The sequence below is a fragment of the Neodiprion fabricii genome, chromosome 5, assembly GCF_021155785.1.
Source record: "Neodiprion fabricii isolate iyNeoFabr1 chromosome 5, iyNeoFabr1.1, whole genome shotgun sequence".
Lineage (NCBI taxonomy): Eukaryota > Metazoa > Arthropoda > Insecta > Hymenoptera > Diprionidae > Neodiprion > Neodiprion fabricii.
Genome location: NC_060243.1, coordinates 23,801,232 through 23,824,245, shown reverse-complemented (window position 1 = coordinate 23,824,245; position 23,014 = coordinate 23,801,232).

Below are 23,014 nucleotides of genomic sequence, written 5' to 3'. Positions count from 1 at the left end.
GCGAGTTACTGCGATACACACAGGTGAATTGAGGGCTGGCTAAGGGACTGTGCCAGACGTGTGCGAGGATATCCACTCTGTCTACATCACTACCAACGAATAAAGTCAGCGTGCAGACGGCCATATTTGTCCCGTCTTCCCTTCTTACGCGTGTCCTGATACTCCCGATGCAAAACTCGAGAAGTAGACAATGGATCTCCAAGGTACCTCCGACGCATGCATAGGTAGGGAAAACGTCTATACCTGAGTATTTGTGTTTATTGTGTATATTTTCTGCTCGTATTCAAAGGAACAATAAACAAGAATACTATTCCTTCAGTCATATGATCCACCATAGAGCATCAGAACTTTCTAGATATGCACTGGGGGTAGTTGTCAGAAATGCATTACTGCTGTATTTTTGATCAAACAGCAGAATGATGGAACAATGTTTCAGACGTGCATGTTCGTTTGAATTTGAGGTGATTGTAATCGATCAAAATCGATGAAATGTCTTTTGGCAGAATTGGTACTCGTCGTCTTTCATACCAGTTCATGTTTTTGCAGTATACCTTTCAGCTGTCAATTTTAGTTAGCCGGATACACAAGTTTATTCTCATTTGCACGTGACGCGTGACAAAATTTAAAACGTCAGTTTCTTTGACAGTAAAAATGTTACGACAGTATAGGAATGTCAGCCCGACGTTCTCCAAGTAACGCTTCTTAGCGTTCCGGGCGCTTCAAGCACCTCCGCAGGTATCTTCATCCGAATGGAATGAGGGTCTACTCGAAGTATATGTAAATACGTACGGGTTGTGCGTGAAGAGGAAAGCCAATTCTCATGATACACTGCCGGAGTATACACGAGGGTTGGGAAATTCTATCGCATCCCCTGCGGCCTTACGATTAGAGCGGGTATCGACGAAAAGAGGTTTTTCGGGTAATTTTATTCCTTTCTGCTTACCTGAGCTCGATCCATTCGAAAATTAACATAATGCCTTCACGTTGTGCGAAACGCAGAGAATTTTTAGGTAGACGCGGCAGTAATGAATATAGAAAAAAATTCCTCGGCAATAAAAGTACACCGATAGTATTTAAAAAAAAAGAACGAAATCAATGACATTTGTTTTCAGCATTGCGAAAATAGCTGTTCCAACGTTTTTAGTTCTGTTCAAGTTTCCCAATCTCCGTTGTATTTATTACGTTTGAAAAGTTTTGGAAAATAAACTGGCACAAGTCCGCGATGTGAAAATATTTTCAGAAACCTCCGTTCTTATCTTGCTACAATTATTCGTGCAACCGAATGTCTGGTTGAAACAAGCCGGAGCACAGTGGAACATATTATCGATTTGTAAAAGTTGTTCCTGCCGTTCAGACTGCGTGCTTGTAATTAGTAGATGCACAGAGTTTTAATGGCGCTTTAATAACACGCAACCTTCGTCAAATTAAGTCTAAGAGGGCGAAGGCAAATAGGGTCAAAGACCTTAATTCGTGTGCGCAATAGGTACGAAACTTGTGGGCTGAACAGATTTTCGTTTCACGCTTATTAGGAACATTGAAACAACAAAAGAATGCCATATTTTCGATGATACATACAGGAGCGATGAAATAGAAAATAAAAAGCAAAAACATGCCTACTCTCAATTCGCCTGCAAATTCGAGAGAATAATTTACCCGAGCGTAAATGGCGTTTTATCGTCAGCTGATTTCAAATTTCAAACGCAGCTGCGATTGTCCTGGAAAATTGATTATCAGTCTCGTTCATTGATTCTGAATTTATTTATCATACATAGGTTTGCGTTTATCCTTGAGGCAAAAAAATCTTGAAATTAGCTCAACGTTTACTAATTTCTGACGCAAATTGCAGCCTAGAAAATTCGTAGCAAGTTCGAGTAATTATAATTTGATTCGCGAAACAAGAAAATGAACAGAAAATCGTCGTTATTATTTGGACTGTTATGATATTAGAATTGAAAATAAAAAAACAAGATCAATCTTCCAAGATTCTTCAAAGTACTCGCAAAAATCGTTGAAGTATCAGAGTTTTTTTTCGATAAAGATAAGCGCAAAATATTAACAGTATGATTCGGAAAAAGTGAGGCGATGTAAACGGGATCGCGAATGAAAATAACGTCGCTGGCATGTCGCGAATTTCATTCGAGAGCTATACCGACGCTGCAAGTCAGAGCTGCCGTTGTGGAAGAAGAGGGTGATATTCTAAAAGTATAAGGATTCCAATTTAATACGCGTATACGACACGTGACACGTGACAACTTTATGTACAGTTATTTTTGTGCGCGGTGTAGAAAAAGCGTTGTGGCCACGTAGCCCGGATACGTCGAAACTTTTCAGCTAAAGCTCTAGGTATCAGCCGATAGTTTATCCGGAACGATGATATAACGCCCTGCCCCGATCTCGCCGCTCCAGACAATAAAAATGAATCAACTCCTCCTTCCGGAGGCTGGAAAACTCGCCTCAAATTGTAGCATCGGAAACCTCAAGTTTAAAGATGTTCAACGAAATCTTCACCGGAGTGCCAAGTATGCACTGTCAATTCTGAATACAGATTCCCATATCGACACAGTTACCGACATTTAGTCCAGACACAAACCATTTTTTAGAACGTTCGAGGGTGGTTAGTATTTCTTATTAGATTGACTTTATCGGACTTTATCGATAAAGTCAATCAGAGTTGGTTTATTCTCCACCCTTAAACTTTCTACAAAACGATTTGTGTCTTGGCTAAGTCTTGGGTAACTGTGTCATTATAGGAATCTGGTTTCGTAAGGGGCTCTTGTATACTTATTGACGGGACACCCGGTGTGCAACCTCGAGCATAGACATGCGAATAATCCTCGTGTAGGCAAGGGGAACTCGGATGTTCCATTACCGCGTCTGCGATCGTCAGAATCGCTTAGTGCACCTGTACCGGTTTCCCCAACCCCCGGAACGTTAAAGCTCGGAAAGCCAGATGACGCACAATAAGATTTCCCTGCAGCAGGTACATAGATTCGCGCACATAGATTACGGAATTAATTCCGAAACCCGGTATGGCTGGCGATAAGTAAATCCTTAAATTGGATTAGGTACACCTACTGCAATTCTTGAATAAACTTAAAGTATGAACGTTGCCGCGCACCTGCACCCAACTACGGAGCTTGCAAGAAATTGCATTCGGGACGAACAAACATGAGAATTATATTTCCGCCACGTCGTGCGTCTCGGCGGATTGTTTAAGTTGGAAATTATAATAACGCACTTCGTACAATGATATGTACATTCAAGCTCCCAAGTATTATGAAACAGCTTATTTAAATGTCTCTGTCAAGATATATACACTAACCCGATTCGAAATCAGCTTGGATAAATATACGAACGAGGCACGTACCAGTTACAGCGAGCTTGCGAATTCGTACTTTCTGGTGGTATAATTGACTATAATTAGTCTGACAGGAATTGATTTCGTTCCGTTTTCTAAATGGTGAAGAATTCAAAATCAAGGTTTCCGATATTGTACGCCAACGGAGCTCCGATATCTTTGGACAAAGATGTAAAAAATTCCAAAGCACTTCGTGCAATGAAACGAGTCGAATTGTACAGTCAAGAGTGAACAGTAGACTAATAAATGGAAGCAATAATGGTAACAGTGAAAAAGGGTCCCGAATTAATCACCCTGTTGCTCACAAAATTTATGGAAGCGATGGCGGCCTTATGTAAGCATAATTCCGTAGAAGCATTTCGGTGCAAAATTCCCTTTAGTAAGAAGAACACGTGTAAATTAACGTAGCCGTCTGTAATTACCTCCACGTAACTATATGAAAGCAATTTCCTCGTCACTTTGTGATCTGATTGACGGATCGACCTGTGGTAAAATTTTATTTCATTTTTATTCAAAGACATTTCTTTTCCACCTATTACAGTATCTCATTCCTGTAATTCCGTGCCTGCAGGCTTTGAAGTCGACAAAAAAAGAGCCACGGTTTGTATTGACTTTTCAATAAAAAAATATATTGAAGTCACGTGTTCCCCCCCGTGTTCTGCTCGAAATTCCTTTGACAGTCTCTTTCAATATTTTGTACGCCCTCGCGTAAAAAATAGAGGAGACGTATACTCAAAAGTACAGATCTGTATGATTCCTGAAATAAGAGCAGCGGCTGAAAGTAAAATACAAAAACGACTCGTCGGTGCGCCGCTTAGAGCATTTAACGCGTTCGCAAGATAAAAGGAAGACCCCAAACGAAGTAGGCGACTAACATTTTTTCCGATTGCTTTTCATCGTTGCTCGATCAACGTTAAACGATAAGTATTTCCGAGTTTATACTCTTGCATACTGTTTTCTTCCAAACGCAAGGCGTAAGCATCCGAATCAGCCAAGTTACAAACTGTTATGACTCATAAGTTTTCTTTCCTTTTCGTTATTTGGCTAATTAAACAGTCACCGTGAATTCTTATGTCATCTGAAGCTATAGTTTAATCTCCTGCATTTTCCCGCCTCGTCCTGTGCGAAGAAAAAAATTACCTTATAAATTGAACGATCCGTGAGATATATTCGATGGAGTATTTTTCCAATTGCTACACGGGATTGAGTCCCGATGCTTTTACCGAAATCAGCAAAAACAAGACATCCTTCGAGTATCGGGTATTAAGGCCAGCTAGAAGCATTAAACGAAAGTCAATAGTTCGATCAACTCGCGATATCGGAAGCTCTTTACGAAGCTTCTACACGCAACGAGTGCAGCTTGCATGCCTGTACAAGGCAATCCGGCTCACGCTATTGTGCACCCGGCATTGTTCGTTTACTCGATGATTTTCCGAATGAAAATAAAAAACTCTCTTTATTATGTTGCAAAATTTCAAGCCATAAATTAGATCAAATGACAATTATTAATTGAGAAGTTGCAAAAAATAAAATGAGATCGTGAACACTTTGAAAAGAGTTAAATATTGTTTAATAAAAACAATGAAAAAACAATCACCAAACTTTCTCTACATTGTTGAAATTATTTTACACAGAATGAGATTCTTTCATGTGAGACGTATTTTATCCAAAATTAGATCTCACGATTAACGAATAATAAACAACGTCGCCATTTTCATAGGTGTCAATTTTTCATCGAAACTATAAACTTTTTATCCGTAACACGTAACATTAATCTTGATACAAGTTGTTTGAAAAACGTGAAATATGACAAGAATTAAAAATGCTACGTCACCCGAAGGACTGAAATTAACAAAAAACGACATCTCCGCATTTACGAGTATAATAGCTTCATAATTGACAAACGTTTGTAGTTTTTTTTTTTTTTTCTTGTTTTTCATTCTCATTCCATTTTGTCACCGTATGGGCAGTTGGATTCAGTTGAAATGGCCCTCGTATAAATGGTACACAACGAGCAACTTTGAACACCGAGATAATCCGCTTTGCGTTTCAAACTGATTAACCAGTCTAGACGCGACCGCGTGGATATAACATTCACACATCATTTACAGTTTTACACGTACGATAAACAACAGATGAACAACGCGCGTGAAGCGCGGTAAAAAGTGGAAAAATATATAGAATTTTTTTGTTCGTTTTTTTTTCTTTTTTTTCCTTCATTTCACCTGTCTACCGAAAAAACCCCGTGTCTCTATTTTCACCGTTTTCTGCACGTTTCCATTGGTTTTGTACTCGGCGTAATCGCATTTTATTTTCACCTTCCCTGCAGCGTCGTTCTTGGATTATGCAGAACCGAAGAGGCGCTTTTACAAGAGCTGCAGTGTCTTCGTCTTACTTTCATCGAATTTCCCCGGCTCGAATGGCTTAGCATCAGGTTTTGACTCAGGTGCATTCCCATACAGTATGCAGTGGAGGCCGCTAGCAAGGAACGTGTGGAAGTGCAGTAACTCGGAAATAAAACAAACCTCTTTCCGGAATACATTTGAATGAAAGGCAAGGTATAAGGTTCGGGGTGTATACAGTAAAATGAAATGGGATGGGTATTCCCTTCAAGTATGTATGTATGCTAATGGCGCACTTATCAGCAATATGTATTCCGGTGTCGGATTTTATACAAACGCTTTCCATACTCGGAATATGAAATTATCAACCCACCCTTTTCATGCATATTATAAGCACGTTATACCGATACGCAATATTTCTTCCAAAACATACTACAACTATGAATGCTCACCGAAAATTTATGTCAAAAAAAACAAAAATAAATAAATAAATAAAATAAAATAACATGCACTCCCCAAGGCAAAGGGTTTGATTCCATTTTTTGGGTCTGAGAAGTGTTGTTAGCAATTTGATGGGCTAATCGATTTTCGATTGTACCGATTCAATTGTTGATTTAAATCCTCCAATTGATCTCGAATTGACATCAATACAAACAGTGACACATACGCGTTTCAATGAAAATCTTTAAGCTTTCAGAAAAGAAAATTATTATCGAGGCTTGCGAATTTTTCCACCTGAACAATCATTAAATTTTAGCTTTTGGCAATTTGTTTTTTTTTTTTTTTTTTAATCTCAACATTTTGTCAACCAACTCTTAACGACTATAAATACAAGAAGTTTACCTTGTCTCAGATTTTTGCTAGCACATACGAAACAAAAATTAATTGCGTAGTATACCATGAATTCTATACCATTGGAATAAAAAAATTCTAAGCGTTGCGGCAGGGATTCGAATCGAAATAGGGGCCTCTGATTTTGGCAAGTCTTTTTTATTTACTTCGAGATATTTCAGTTAGTGGAAAACAAGGAACGTTCTATAACGCTGGACAAAGACAGCTTCAACACATGCATAGTTGATCTATAAACAAAGTTTTCAGAAAAATAAATAAAAAAAAAACAGGAGGGTTTCATCCCCCGGCGTGCAATGACAATTAAAACTTGTATACTGCGACAGGTGCAGACTTCAATATTCCTAAGCTCGTCACGACTGTTTGATTATTCAGCCGAACATCAAGTATTCATCGTCATTTTATACCGTGCTTAGCTATCTCCTACGTAACAAGGCATCCCTTCATAGCCCACAGCAGCTGCTGGTCTCATTAAAGTTTACAAATTCCTTGGATATCCTTTACCAAGGAGAAACCGCCCTTGTTTTTAATGAGTTGATAAAACAGAGTCACGGAACGACGTCATTTATCCAACCATTTTTTATTTATCTCACCTACATTTTTTCACACATCCTTCCACCCTTTCCATCCCTCTATCACCGTTATCGATCTCTTTGCCGGTTTATACGGCTTAGGTTTATGCTTAGGCTTTTTCCGCCGCTTCTTCTTTTACATACCTTATACGTATACGTGATCGCGAGAGAACGCGCGTCTGATATGTGTCTGTGTGCGTTTGCCGAGGGTGTTATATTTATGTGTATAGATACTCGGCACCTATTCGCGGGAACGTATATGGCGCTCGTGACTGAACTGACGATAGCCGATTTTATACGAGCTTCTGGTAAATATATGTATACGTACAGGTATGCATGTATATATATAATATATATATATACACACGTTTTACTCCTTCGCGGTGAGAATTTGAGGTGGAAGACTGCTGATTGGCAGCTCTTCGATTCCCAATTTTTCTCCCTGATGCAGAAGACACGATTTACGACCGGAAGATGCTGCGCGAGGAAGAGTGTGCTTGGATTGAAAAGCTCGTCGCATAGAAAAGAATCTAAGCATTCTAGGCTGTAGGCGAAATCGAATGAAAATCGGACGCCTAAGGAAAAAAAAACGTGATTATGGTCGATCTGTCTGATGTGTGTGTGTTTTTTTTTATTTTTTTTTATCTTAATTCACTTGTCACAGAGAGCAGATTCAAAAAACGTGAATAAACAATTATTTCATTGCACATTTCAACCTGCCTCATTATCACTAACAATTGCGCCTGATGTCAACGAATACCAGGCAAAGAGTTTGGTTTTTTTTAAGCACATTTGCAAATTTGTTGGAGTTTAATTTAAATCATCAAGCCGATGTTGAACGGTCTTCATGTTAATATAGTATATCTATGTGGAAGAGGTTTTGAGGATGAAATTGATAATCAAGTGAAGATCAAATTTTTTTATTTTCTTCCACCGGATGCACTGTTCGAATTTCTGAACGCTGCTGCCTCACAAACAAGAGTCAAACTCGCAGGATTTCATGTCGTTAAATTTTAGCTCAATCAACCTCAAGGAATACGGCCACCAGCGAAATTACATGAAATTTCCACACACCTAAGACGTTGCGTTAAAGGTAAAGGTACGATCAGGTATGGTGAGCGCACAATTTTGATGCACATCGGCGTGTGATACGGGGATGGATATGATTCCCACAGAGGAAGAACGACGTCTTATTTTGCAGAAATGGTGGAAAATGTGAAAAATTCCTATTAAAGAATTCCAATAGGTATTTTATTTTATACATATATATGTATGTATATACATGTATATATACATACACATATATATACATACGTACATATATCCATATGTATTCGCGGGCGTCAAGGATATAAAACATAATATTATTTCCTGCGGTGAAGGAAGCGCGGTGGTGCGAAAATTCAATTTCTCCCCCTCTCTCGGCGGTATAATACGACAGTGAATCGGGGACGCGGATGCTGCAGCTTCATCTCGGCGAGAGATTTTCCAGAAATCCAATTAATCCGAGCGGTCATCTCTCGGCCCCGTCGTTCCTTCTTTCGGCTGCATTGAAATATTAACAAGGAAAATATCCGAGCTGTGCCTCACCGATTTTCTTCACTCTCTGACGCGTTCTAGTATACGTAATAAAACGTTAATCAGCGCAAATTGAACCGTTTCAGACATGAGCGTATGCTCGTCAAGGCAAGAACACTTCGCATATTATAATCGTCCGTTGAAAGTCAATACCGCTCAATTGGTTTTGATAAAAAACAATTGACGTTACAATTACAAGACTCTATATAACAAATCGTTTCTTGACGGTAAACTACAGAGCTGGTTTTCACCCGTCAAACAGCCAAATTGGCATGTACCAAATTCTACGCACCTACCTACAGTGTTTTGGTGCACTGCAACACGACAACGATGAGGTGCATCTCGGGTGCTTTCCTTGCGAGAATATAATCGCAATCAGCAGAGTGAATGGGGGTGAGATTCCCTCGGCCGGGTGTCTCAGCGGGCCGGCGAACGACTTCCGTTTTATTTTTCCTCCCTCGCGGATGCTGTGGCGAAGTTCCAGGAAGATCCTTGGGTCCGATTCACTCGCCACGAGTCGTGGGAAACGGGAATCGGAAATCCAGGAGAACCGCGGACCGACCGCACTTGAGAACTCGAGAGGCCTCAGTTGGCGAATTACTTAGTGACCCGTATTCCGCAGAGACGGTACATAGCCGGTACGAGGTTAATGGCTTCGATTCCTACACAAACTCCTATTTACGTTCGAAAATCTGCCTTCTTGTTCACATGCGCCGTACTAAAATTCCAATTTGTCCAATTTTAGTATAGTATATAGTACAGTACAGTTTCTGTGCCAACAATCCAGCAGGTTACCCGAACAGAATCATATCAGCAATTGGGACCACTGACCATTCCATTACTTTACAAATTATCAATGTACAAAGGCCATTCCAACTTTTACTCAGAATCAGGTATCAGCTGCTATTAGGCTTAAAATTAGGATGGTCTTAATCGTTTCCTGATCACTACATGTCATATTTGTTGGAAGAATTTAACACCGGCATCACCGCTAAATGGCACATTGATTGGTACAACGAACCCAAACCGGGGTAAGAAGTTGTCGAAAATTTTGTTCGCGAGGGCAATCAATGCGGGCAAAACAATCGTGTACGTTCATAGCTGTTTCAGGCAGCTGAGCTGGGAAGTATCGAACCCTGGCTAATCCCATGGTGACCTGATTCAATTGTTTACCGTGGCGATTTTCTCCGCGGGGTCTTTACAAGGAAACTGAAAGAACAAGGAAGGGAGAGGAGAAGGAGATCGCGGATCTTGCCAGGTTGAGCAGCTGCAATCGGTCTGGAAACGCACGATCGCTAAAGTGTTTACGCCTTAAGAATTGCGCGTTAGACGTGTAAGACCGACGAGGATGCAGGGTATAAAGCTCGGTCGGTACGAGACGGGCATACCTGGTGTACTATAAGCAAGACGCGATTCAAGACGCGCGCGAATTAATCCTACGACGGAACTTTATCTCGGAAGGCAAGGAGCGAAAACCCGGCTCCCAAGACTTTTCAGCTTAGGCTGCGTAATCCGCTCACATTACTCAAACATGAGTGGATGTGAGGAGACGCGAAGAAGAAGAAGAAGAAGTAGAAGAAAAAGAGGAGGTAAAAGGAAATGACGATGGTGAAGGAGGTGTTGCGGTGGTAGTTGTGAGCAGAGAAAAACGGAAAGGAAGAGAAAGGACGGTGGGGGGGGATTCAGGGACTGGCAGGAGTAGATGGAAGGAAATCCATGGGTAGCTGCTGCTGGTGGCGCGGGATGTTCCAAGGACAAAAGAATGGGAGTAAAATTCTCTCGGGCAATCAGGAGCATCGTCAGTATCACGAAGAGAGAGTCGCGCTGGCCCACCGAGTCGGAGAAAAACAATTCACCTTCAAAGAAGTTCGTTAAATGTGTAGGATGCGGTGTGTATAGGTACGCGGATAGACGTTCCGAAGTACGCCTGACGGTAAACTGTGAGATGGGAAGTCGGCGGGAGTCTCTCTGTTTGATCTTCAGATTCCGAGTAATCGAGTGCGAAGTGCGTTATCCCTCATGGGGATGAATTCTTAAGGATGCTTCTTTCGCCCTTCGGTTCAAAGTGTCAAGACACCAACATTCGCGCAGCATTTTTTATTCCATCCGCACTTATTCTTATCACATACAGTCATCTCGTGGGTGTCACTCACATGGTAAGCCTCTGATCGTGAGGCGTGCGTCGCTAAATTTCTTCATTTTATGACATGTTGTAATACATCAAAAAGCATTCCAAACCAAAATAACTTCCAATATTTTTCTTTTAAGGGGTAAAACACGTACCTGAAGTTTCACTCTAAGATTCCATATTTTAGGATACGATAATATGCAGAGTGTTTTCACTCCTATTTAGTTTTTACTACTTAAATTTCCAAATGAGCACTTGCAAAAGGTACATGTCCAATGTTTTCGGCTGTACTACAAATCACACAACAACGAGGAAAAGGTAAAATCTTCGCTGCACAGATTTTTTCCAGAAACTCGATGAAAATTCTAAAAATCCATACGTGTCTGCTGCTGAAATTTCACCGTAATTCATGAGTTTGATAATTGCATGGTTTCTGAAACCTTTGACGGCCAATTAATAATTGGTAATTCCGTTGGGTCAAAGTCACGCCGACCGCTGCCATGTCTATGTTTCAGACGGCAGACTTTCCGTGTTGTATCATCCACCTTTGTACCGCGAGGGTTGCCAGCCTGGACTCACCCCTTCTTCTTGGAATAATTTAGACGTGGGTGAGCCGCATACTCCGCAGAGGCGACCCCTGCAGACGCGGGTTAATGGTTTCGATTTTCGTTGGTACAGACACACCCGAAAATAATTATTCACGCACACACCTCTGCACCTCGTTGCAATGAACAAAGTTCCCGTGCAGTTTCGATTTCATTCACTATTTTTAAACAAATCTCCATCAGAACTATTCATGTTTATCCTCTTGACTGGCCTGTAATAAACACCTACAATTAGTGAATTTCTTAATTCCAAGCAATTTCAGGGGAAGTTCAAATTGGGATTGGACGTTTTTTTTTCAGAAAAATCTATCGAGTATTCAATCAAATAACAATTGATCAATCAACTCGTAAAGGGATACGGCCATTTATCGTTTCATCGTTTTTCCAGTTTCTATTTTCACATCCCGGTTTGGTAAAATATCTTTGAAGTGATTTGGCAAAGCGAGTGAAACGATAGGTATCCTTTTATGGCAGGGGAGGAAAACAGCGCGTTTCAACAAGTGAAATGAATCATGATTTTAGTTTGAAAACATACGCTCCGCAGAGTTACTCGACTCTGTATATACGTCGGTGGGATCGGGTGGTTCACCACCCGCTGCGCAGAGACGAGGCGCATTCGCTATATTTGTGTTTTACAATTACGGTAGTTTTATGAGTTCTTCTTCCCGGTAATTTCAACAACTTGTGATTGCGCAAGTTTCTACTTTATGATTGCCGCCCGACCCTTATCCCAGTGTCCACCGTCAATTCCACTCCAAAAGCTCCACTACGTGTATTCAATCTCGAACAATTCAGGAACGCCGAGAGTTGATTGCCTGTTAGTATCCACGGAGCAGATTCGAGCTTTCGGTAATTATGTCACGATATTTTCGTCCATGTTCGTATTCAATCTTTATTCCACGCGCAAGAGACAAAATATTTCCGTACTCAAAACCAACAGTTTGATTAATTAAACCCTTACCCCGTAGGTTGTCCAAATAATTATTCAGCGTACACGTGATTACGTTCCCACGTACTAATTACGTATTTCCAAAAAGTCGACCCGACGGTAAGGATAGAAAAATAAAACGAATGGAAATTGCTTTTCAAGAATCGTCGAATACCGCTTATTTATGTGAAACAAAAATCCCCGACCGTGAAAACCGTAGTTATACTTTTTAGACAAGGTCTGTCACTGATTACCATACGACGTGGTGAGTTTTCAAAACGTTTAACAAAAACGTTTGGAAATCCAGCGTGATTTGTTATTGCAACGCTTCAGCGGTGTTTGTCTAACAAATCCTTATAGCCACGGTGGTCCGACCGACCCATACACGTCTGAAACAACCACGGCGTGTCGGCGAGCCGTTTTCAAGGGAGACTATTCTCACCCCTTGTAAAAACACACAGGGAACTCACCGTCGACGTATATATACATACATAGCCAACGGAGCCGCACCTACATCTGCAGGCTGATCCACAGCCGCAGTGTAAATCCCATCGCAGGGGTCGGCCAGTCATCCGGCCACCCGGACAACCTATATTTCACCGAACTATAAATCAGCGAAAGACTCGGGAAATGTGTACCTACTCGTGGCGCACACCCCGAAGGATCTTTCAGGCTAAGCCGCATGGCGCGAAGCCCTTTTCTCAGGAAAAATGCGACGTTTTAATACCCGGAGACCGGGTGTAAAGTGCGGTGAAGACGATTTTTCCGTATCTATCGAACGACTCCATCGCTGCTTCTCGGTGTCTTTTTGAAATTCTTTGATTTCTTTTTTATTTTTCCTTCTTTTTTGTTTGTTTTTCCGCCGTTTTTGCTCGATCACCGGGCACGCGGATTCTCGAAGCCAGCGATAAGCTCGGGCCGTAAAGCAGCCCGTTGACTCGTTCCGAGTCTTCCCAATTATCCCGGGGCCATTCGGTATTCCCATGAAACTCGAACGGCCCGCCCCAAGTTTATACGCGGCACTAACCGAGTAACAGCCAACCGATAGCCGTGCGCTTCTCCCGCTTCCGTATGTCAAGCTCTGCTCCAGCAATACCCACTGCGGTTCATTACGTGCCGAGCATATGCGCCTCGCGATGCTTGGTTATAGAACTGCGCCAAGCCCCCGAAGAATCATTAGTCAAGAATCATTCGTGCTGCAGATTCGAATCAACGTCGAACAACATTGATCTGATTTGGCACCCGCAAGCCAGGAATTGGTAGCATAAATGGAAGGATTGCCGGAGGTCGTTATCAGGGGATAAAAAAAAAAGCCACGTTTTGATCGTTGTTCTCCGATTCGAACTTGACGCCGACCTCATTCGTATCGACCTTGAAGACCGCTGGCTGCGCGAATAGCTCCGTCAAACGGGGCGGGGTTGAAATTTCAAATTTGTAAAGTTTTGAACGTGCCGAATTAAAATTTTTTTCCTCGTGAAACTCTGAGGTCAAGGAACTGGTCGGTATTTAGTATTTTAACATGATTGACTGCAGCAAATTTTTATTCAACTGAATTCAGTCCTGGAATAATCATTTAGGAGACTGTCGACTGATACCAAATACTTTAGTAGGTATTTTAGGCGTGTACATACCGTGTACATACCGGAACAATCTTTGGAAACTTCAAAATCAACTGCGCATGCGCGAAATAATTCAGTCTCATTGGTCAGCGAAATCTTCCCGCAGGTGAGCCAACGTACACAAAATGTGTACGTTTGAATTATCAAAGTCCATAAGCATTAAACTCCGACCGTTCCTGTAGTTAAGAATATAACTTCCAAATCCGAATCTACCATAAATAAACTTGTATATTTTTTGTCATTTATCCTGTAATCAGTTAAATTCATACCGTAATAATTCCTTAGAAGGTGAAATTTGTCGAAAGTCTCTACGAAACCAATTCATCGCTTGAAAAGTTATTAACAATCACTCATGCGTTACTTTATCAGGCCTCAAGTGAGCTACATTATGATCTGCTGTTGCATACGAAGCTGACGCATGAATCACATCTGGATAAATATAGGTAGTAGGGATAATTAAGTCCTTCAGCTTTACGAAAATTAGCATCTCAATCAACGACCACGAATCTTGATCAGACTAAAAAATTTCGAATGAATTAGAAAAAAATTTCACTGCCTCGATGTGAAATTCTTTTATTTCGAGCATCTGGGTCTTCACAAATCGTGCAATCCAATTATTGTATCGAAAACAATAAAATAGCGAACGATTTCAATTAAACGTTACAAACTGGCTGGTTACCGAATATCATTGTATTTAAAACGTCGACGTTCGTTGAGTGAATTGAAACGCATATTGCAGGTCATCGCGGGTGTCAACGAGCGATAATTTGCCATATAATACGCTCGAGTTCCAGGCTATCAGATTTTGGATTAGTGGGATGGTTTCCTTCGTCGAACGAAGCCACTGTGCAATCTCAACGCCAGTCTGTCTCCACTCGCCACTGTTGATTCTGCCAACGCGACCGAGCTACTATCAACAACCAAGAGTTATGAGAGATCAAGACTGAGCAGAGGAAACCACAATTTATTACACAATGTATAATCCCAGCGGCAAATGTTTGCTTGAAAAATAGGTTAATCCTTATAACATCGACGTTATTATACGCCTGCGGTATTTCTTGGCGTATTTCAACTTACCGTCTGTGTTACTGGATGAGGGTTCCAGCGATCCAACTGCGACTCCCGATAACGAAATAATCCTAAATCAGTTTCGACAGGTTCGAAATTCTCTCATTCAGCATGGTCTGCACTTGATTGAGTAGCACGAATTTCGTTACATATCTCATGTATTCAAATTCATCTCAATTTATAGATCCGCTTGTTATTGGAGCATTGTTTCTAGTTTGAGCTTCAACGCCAATTTTGTTGTCCAATTATTACCCTGTTCGTTCGGTCCACAAAGCCACGACTTTCGATCATTTTGACTTCAAGTCATGAACTGGATTCTGGGATTTTACAGATCCTCCATTTATAGATCCGCTCGTTATTGGAGCATTGCTTTTAGTTCGAGCTTGAGCGCCAACTTGTTATCCAACTAGTATCCTGATCATTCAGTACTCAACGATTCAATTCCTCTTTCAACGTAGCTACGACTTTTGGTCATTTTGACTGTAATTCATGAACGGTATTCAGGGATTACGGATGATTGGAAGGCCCAAATTCATATTCTCAAAGTCTAGACAACGGTATGTCGAAGGTAGACTGGGAACAAACACATGATCGCGTTTGCGTGCGTTAGTGAATTTGTGAAACACAGACGGTGAGTGACGAGAATTGAATCAATCCCTAGCCATCCACCAGGCACGTGTTAAATCGCGAACTATCGATGCGTACAGTGGACGAGCAGCGTCCCAAGGGCTTCAGGTAAGCTTGTGTCGCTCCGTGATCCATCCGTCTGCAGTCTACTCCATATATACCCTCGTCAGAGACAATCAGGTACCAACGCTGTACTCGGTGAGCGGAAGCGAAAACGGAGAGTGGAAGGAAAAAAAAAAAAAGAAAAAAAATTAAAACGTGCGAGCACTCCGCGAATAGCGAAGCAGGAGAATTATTACTTGCAGGATTTGTGACAAATTAAAAATCCGATAAATTGTGATGGCTGTTGCAAGTAAGCTCTGCCGTTTTTCTACTCTTGAAAAAATGTACAAGGAATTGTATATTCGTATTAATTGACCGTGGCAGTTTAATAGAACATAAAAATTTCTATGCCAAAATGGATTAATTTCACAAATCGCAAAAAATTACCCACAGAAGTCTTGAACTTTTTTTGTTGAATTTAACACATGATGCTCTGCTTTTTTACGAAATTTTAGCGATGAAACGTTGTAACTGCGTTAACAGCTGATCGTTTTAGCCAAAATATACGGAGTAAAAGAAGCAAAAACTTTTTCAAAGGGATTCAATTTCTGTTTACGTACGATGAGTCAATACCGAGTGAAATGTATGTGGAAAAACGAATTGTATAATTGAATACGAACCATTTAGTGTAGTATATTCTTCTACCAGATATTACCCTTCGGTATTTCGGATTCCAATTACTGCAGCTTGTGATTAATCTTTCCAAAACTATGACATTGACGTTACATACTGTGATGCAATGTGAATTGTCTTATCTGCAAGTACATGAAACTTCGAATTATTTTCCAAACAGCAGAATATATATCAAATGTCACAGTTTCTTGAGGAGAAAACTTGATCATAAATCAAAATCGATTACTGTTTATCATGTTATCAGGTAAATATCGCTGAACTCGATTGAACAGCATCGCTTATTGAAGGCATCAAGACTTTGAATACCAAAAATTTCGGCAAACAAAGCAGAGTTATTAACAACTTCATGATGATTACGTAATCGAAAGGAATTGTTGTAACGTCCGAAACATATCGTTAGTTCATTTTTCATAAATACGAGCTTATTTTAATCGTACGTAAGTTCTTCATAAATGGTCTTTAATGAATTTTCGACAACACTGACAATATTCGTTGGTGATAACTTTCAGTCGCAGTATAAGCTGATCCACCGTATTCTTTGATTTCATCGAATGCAGCCGACGAGAAAAGTTGACGAGAATGATTCAAGCTTAATAAAGAACGAAGAAAAGTGACAAATTTGACGTTCGAAAAATGGCAACACGCCTGTCATCGCTTTGAGATAAACATTTTTCCGTCGTTCGTCAAATCGCATACTCCAAAAATTTTCTCATATCCGAACACTTTTATTCGGCCAAACGCGTCCCCGAAACATCCCGAAATGTGCGAATCTCCCGTTTAGCTGCGGCCCCTGCAAACCAGACATGAATATACATCGCTGAGCGTATGTGGGGTACACGCGACGTGTTCCCCGGTATCGCGGGGGTGAAAGCTCGGGGCTGGAGGCGAAAGTTCTTTACTCCCGGTATCGCAGAATGTGAACTCGCGCACCGCCGTCTGCCTGGGGTGTCTGAAGCAGCCCTCAACCACCGACCTCCGACCTCGGCCTCTGGCCTGCGGCCCGTAGCCCATGGCCTCCTCCTCCTCTTCCTCCTCCTTCTCCTCCTTCGACCTTTGTGTCACACCTCGTTACGTAGCCGCTTCGTTAGCGTTCACAAACGTGAACCACGCTCGGCTCGCACGGTAATCGAGACTGAATCACGATCAGTTTCCCCCACGATGCCCTGATGCTGAAACTCTCTCGTCGAGACGGCTGTTAGTGTTACTGTAAATTGTTCACGGTAGACTTTGTATCCGTTGGAGATTCAGGGAATCTTCCAACTCTGCTGATAACGTTAGGTAACCGAATTTATCTCGTCTTAAAATACTTATTCAAAATTTTCGAACGCTTATGATTATATGAATCGTCTCTTGTATGCTGTGATATTTTTTTTTTCATTTCATTGAATCGTGCGGAATTTATACCCTTCAAGCGACGAAGTGTTTTCATAGTAGAAATTCACACATTTTTGTTGAAGAGTCAACACCACTGCCTCGGCTACAAAACGAATATCCGATCACGAGGAATACAATCAAAGGATGTGAACCAGCGACACGTCCTGGACCGGATTTCCGTTCGGCTGCAATTTCACGCGAACGTAGCCTCGACTGGATTGGACTAAGGGACAGAAGTAGTACAATATCAGGTATTTGCGGAACTGCAAGGCGTTATTTAAAAAACAGTGTGAAAGTCTAGCGCCATCCGGTATCGAGGCAAACGACTAAGAGCATTTCGCGACGCTGCCGCCGTTTTATAAAAGACGCGGAGCCACAGTCGATGCACGTATTCCATCAAGAGCGGAGACTCTCGGACTCAGCAAGGTAGAGGCAGACCGGAAAAAGGACCAAGATGGATTTACTTGTTAGAAAAGCACCGACCAAACATTCTTCGAATCGAGGATCCTTCGGGGGGCCGAAAGCTCTTGGCCTCATGGCACTTCAAGATGTTCCTCTTTCATCCGGTCCGCTTGGTTCAATTTGGCCAACTATTCATCGACTGATTTCCAAGAATTGTTGGATATTTAAGGTTAAAAGTGCCGGTGTGTACCGAGCTCTAGACTGCACAAGGGGGACCTGCAACCATGAATGTGAGTATTTCGTGTTGGAAGCTCTTTCACCAGGAAGGGCTTCCACCTATAAAGAACAGTTAGGCTACCCTGGATTCGTTTTCTCATCACCAAAGTTATTCTACTTTCTGGTTATCCAAAATGTACGGCTTTTTGCGTGATACCAATTTGTACGCGAATCACATGTTAAAACAGAATTATTAATCACCTCGACCCCTAGAGTTTTTCAACTTTTCACCCGATGTTACGAGTTACAAGATCTAGATCGGTTGATAAAATTTCAGATACACAATCACGCGATCTTTACATACTCTATATACTCTTTTACGTAAAACTTCAAAGTCTCCAGACTCAACATTGCGATTCGATTGATCAATGTGTGGCTCTCCATCTCGAAGTTGTTTGAAGCGATGTCTTACAAGATCGTCGCTCACATTTTCTTCAGAATTTCCCCTCCTTATTATAGAATCGTGAGAATTGTTAGAACTGTGGTACTTGAAAAATTCTTTTACATGTAATTCGAGAATGCAGAATCGGGCTCTTTATCGATTGCAATTACTCGCAATAAAAAAAGATTATGATTCTTACAGATCAACTTTCACCATGCGGGGAATTAAAATTATTATTGAAGAATCCTTCGAACGTTTGTTTTATAAAATATAAAAGACCATAGCAAAAAATTTGAATACCTTCTTCATTTCTGAAAAGACGAAACACGAATTTATCATGTTTGAAGACATGTCGGAATGAAATAACTATTCCACTGTTGAAATCAGTTTTCTATACCATCTCTGTCTAAGATGAAAGATGTTGAAGTTTGACGAGCTTTTTGTGAATTCAGATAACTTTTTGGAATACAGCAGCTGCAATAGTAACATATCGCGACGGATTGAATACGTGTAAACAGACTTCATTTAAAACCTGAGATTTATGTATTACCCACAGGCGGGTGTAACAGGTCGAGAAAAAAGAACTTTTCACCGGCAGAGGAGAAACAGAACAAAAAAAAAAAAACGAATCCATTTCGCTCGCTGCAGGATAATTGCAAAAAATTCTGACAAACCGCCGAGCAGTAATTTCAACCCCTTTGAGGTAGGTCACACGCTCGTATATGGAAGCAAACTATACGCAGCATAGTTAGTTACGTGTACCGTAACACCCTGAAATATATCCTCATATTACAACACGTTCCCCGATAACACGAGGAAAACCCGCCTGCTGAACGATATGATTCAGAGTACTCATACGATAGATAAACACCGAATTAATATACAGAAAATTACGCGAATGTACAAGGGAAGAGAATTTTGATTGTAACAAGGCAGCGTCTGCGATCTGTAACCTGGTGCAAGCAAGGGTTAGAACCCGCTTTCTAAACCCGTTAGCTCCCCTTTGCTATTCGACGGTGGCTTCAGCGAAGGGATCGAGAAATTACAGGGAAGACTGGCCTAAATTCCTTCCCAAGAGATTGGTAATTACTCGCAGAATTTCAACGATCATTAATTCAGAGTCAATTTTGATGGGGCCTCGACAACACACGCGGACCAAAGGTGCTAGCTTTCTGCGTCGTTTCTCTGTGAGTGAATCGTTCAATTTGCATCATGCGGGAAACGCAGGGACTTTTTACTAACCTGTTCAGTTGAATGGGTATGTTTCAAGGAACACACTGGCGATTCTAATATTCAGTGAAGAGTGTACTTAAACTTTTTTCAGGTCTTGACCAGAATAAAATACGAATGATAATGTAAACTGGAACATTTTCTTTTCCTATAGTGAATTGTTTGAAACTGTAGAAAAATCGTTTTATCATACTTGGACATGTACGCGCATTTTTAATTCAATAATGCGATACTTGAACAACCGTGACTAGAAAATGGCAGAATATGAATTTTCTACCGAACGTTTACTAAAAATGAACGATTTATACATCTGTAATAATATTTGTAGTGAAAAATAAAGATTGAACGTAGTTTCAGCTGCACCAACGCAATGGCGTAATGTAATTGAATAAATAATTCTCGCTCTTCAAACTCGCGAGTGACGACCGAATTTTTTGTTTTTACATGGACTTAACAAACGGAACCAAAATCAAAAGTAAACTGGAAAGGACGTAGAGAGAAAAAATTTCAGACTCAACGTGGTTTTAAAACAGGCAATATGAAACGAGGGAAGAGAGAAGTGGAGAAAGAAAGAAGGGGATAGAACGGATTGGAAAATGGATTACGTAAAATTTGCACTGCAAGTAGAAGAAGAGGAAGAAACGAAAGCGCGGAGCGCATAAGAGGAAAGAGAAAGCTGGAGGTATGTAAGGTACACGTACACACATCTACGAGGAGGAAAAAAGTCCGGCTAGCTTTAGAGAAGGCAGAGGGAGAGGAAAGAGATGGGGGAAGAAAAAACGAGAAAGAAGAGAAAAGAACCGTTATGAAACTTGCCCGCCTAATGTAGCGGAAAATATACATTTAGCCGAAGGGTGGGCAGCAGGGTGACGTGCGCCACCGAGGAAGAAGGACGAGTGGTGGAGTTCCTGCGCTCACTTCCGTCTTCGCATGCCGAACCTCTTTCGAAGAAATCGATTCCATGCTGCACCATGCCGAGCGGGAGCTGGCTAGAAAAGTGTATAAATTGTGCATGTTCTGGTATACTCGAAAATCTAAATACCGGGCTGCTCTGCTTGAAGAAAAAAAAAAATATGAGCATACAATGCGGGTGCGACTGAAATTTTGCAAAGATTATAACAGCGTATTTGAAAATCCCATTTTTCGGACTTGAGCTGAGAGTTGTGAAAATGTTTGAAATTGGAGAATCGTCGAGGTGAAAATATTTCCAAGTGTTTTGGTTTTTTTATCTTTATGGAAAACGTGAATCATACGAGCGCCTACCAAAAATTGTTGAAATCAGAGTTAAAAATCTTAAACACTTTGAAATTCAACTGACCAATAACCTTCGAACAGTTCAAAGTATTAGGAATGTTTGGTAAACGAATAAACATTGTTTTCGAATATATGAATAAATTATTGGCGAAAGAATGGAAATTTTGATATCGCAAGGGGCTAAAATTTGTAATCGTACTATTAGAAAGGTTGCGATAATAGCATAATCGGATATTTCTGTTACTACTGGGCAATTGCCATTTGCCATTTTTTTAAATTCTGGTAATTTTACGTTTTCACTTTCTACATTTCGACCTTCAACATGTTAAAATATTTATTTTTTGATCTGCTTTCTCCATTTTGATCATTGAAAACTATCTAACTTTCTCGGTTACTAAAGATAACCTATAATTTCCGCGTTTGAAATTCCTATTTCGACCGACTAGTTATCTGAAATATTATTTGTTGAAAGTACTAAATTTCCATGTCACTATCGTCTCATAAATTAACCAATAAATTTAGAATGTTGATAATTATTTTCGATGGAAACTTTTTTGATAAGTAACTTTTAAAGCAATTGCATTTAGCTGATTCGCAGTTTTCACCAAGCATAAGATTTGAAAATTTCAAATATTCTGTGATTCGTTTGGGGAATTTTAGTTAATCCATATGACGTGGTCAATCGATTATTTTCCCATTGTAGATGATGTTCAGTCAATTCATTTTTTAGTTGGAAACACGATTTTATTCACAGCCAAATACAACTGACTATAAAGTCGACATTAAAGATTTCTACCACGTTAGTCAATGTAGCAATTTTTTCGGTACTTTTTGTTAGATAAAGTGAAATAGTAAATACCTATACTGTTCCAATCTTGAAACCCATTACAATAATCGTCGAAGACCTTAGTCTCCCAGCCCAAAAAAACCCCCATGCATTTGACCGGAAACACTTCGCATCAAGGGAAGTTCTGACCTCTAATTCCCCGAACTTGACCTGTTACCTGATCCGAATGCTTCCCTTCTTTCGGCCCCACTTTTCCAGATATCCTCCATTAAGGCACTTACCGAGGATATCTTGAATGAACAGGCTCGTGAAAAATTATGAAATGATAAGCTAGAATGAAAAGAAGACAAATGAAAATGCTGAAATTCCTGAATATCGGGCTGAATTTTCGAACATATTATCCAATCATATAGTTTGTACAAAAACAACTTTCACAAGGATTAAATTTCAGTGCGTCGGAACAAATTTTAATTATTAATCAGAATTCTGTACCTGCTGCACGGTGAAACAATAAAAATGGTCGTTTCAAAACCATCCAATGAATTTCAGAAAAGTTTTTGAACTAAAAATGAAAAACTATATGAGTTTGGTTAATTTTTTTCAAATGGTTACACGGTGGAACGTTACAAGCTGATCGCATCAAATATTAACAGAAATTGCATTATCAACTTCGATTATAAAATAAGGCTGAACGTAAAATGTGTTTACATGTTTCAATTTGAAATATCTAATCTCCACGCAGAGAAGAATCCACGAACAGAGTATTTTTTTGAGAAACATATTGTCTCGCGAAGGGATGGCAGCGAGTGTTTTATGAAGGCTTTGACCCCTCGGCTAGTTTTGCCGAGCACCGGCGGCTCGGAAGTTGGCGTTATACGAACGGGCTTTATTTTTTATGGC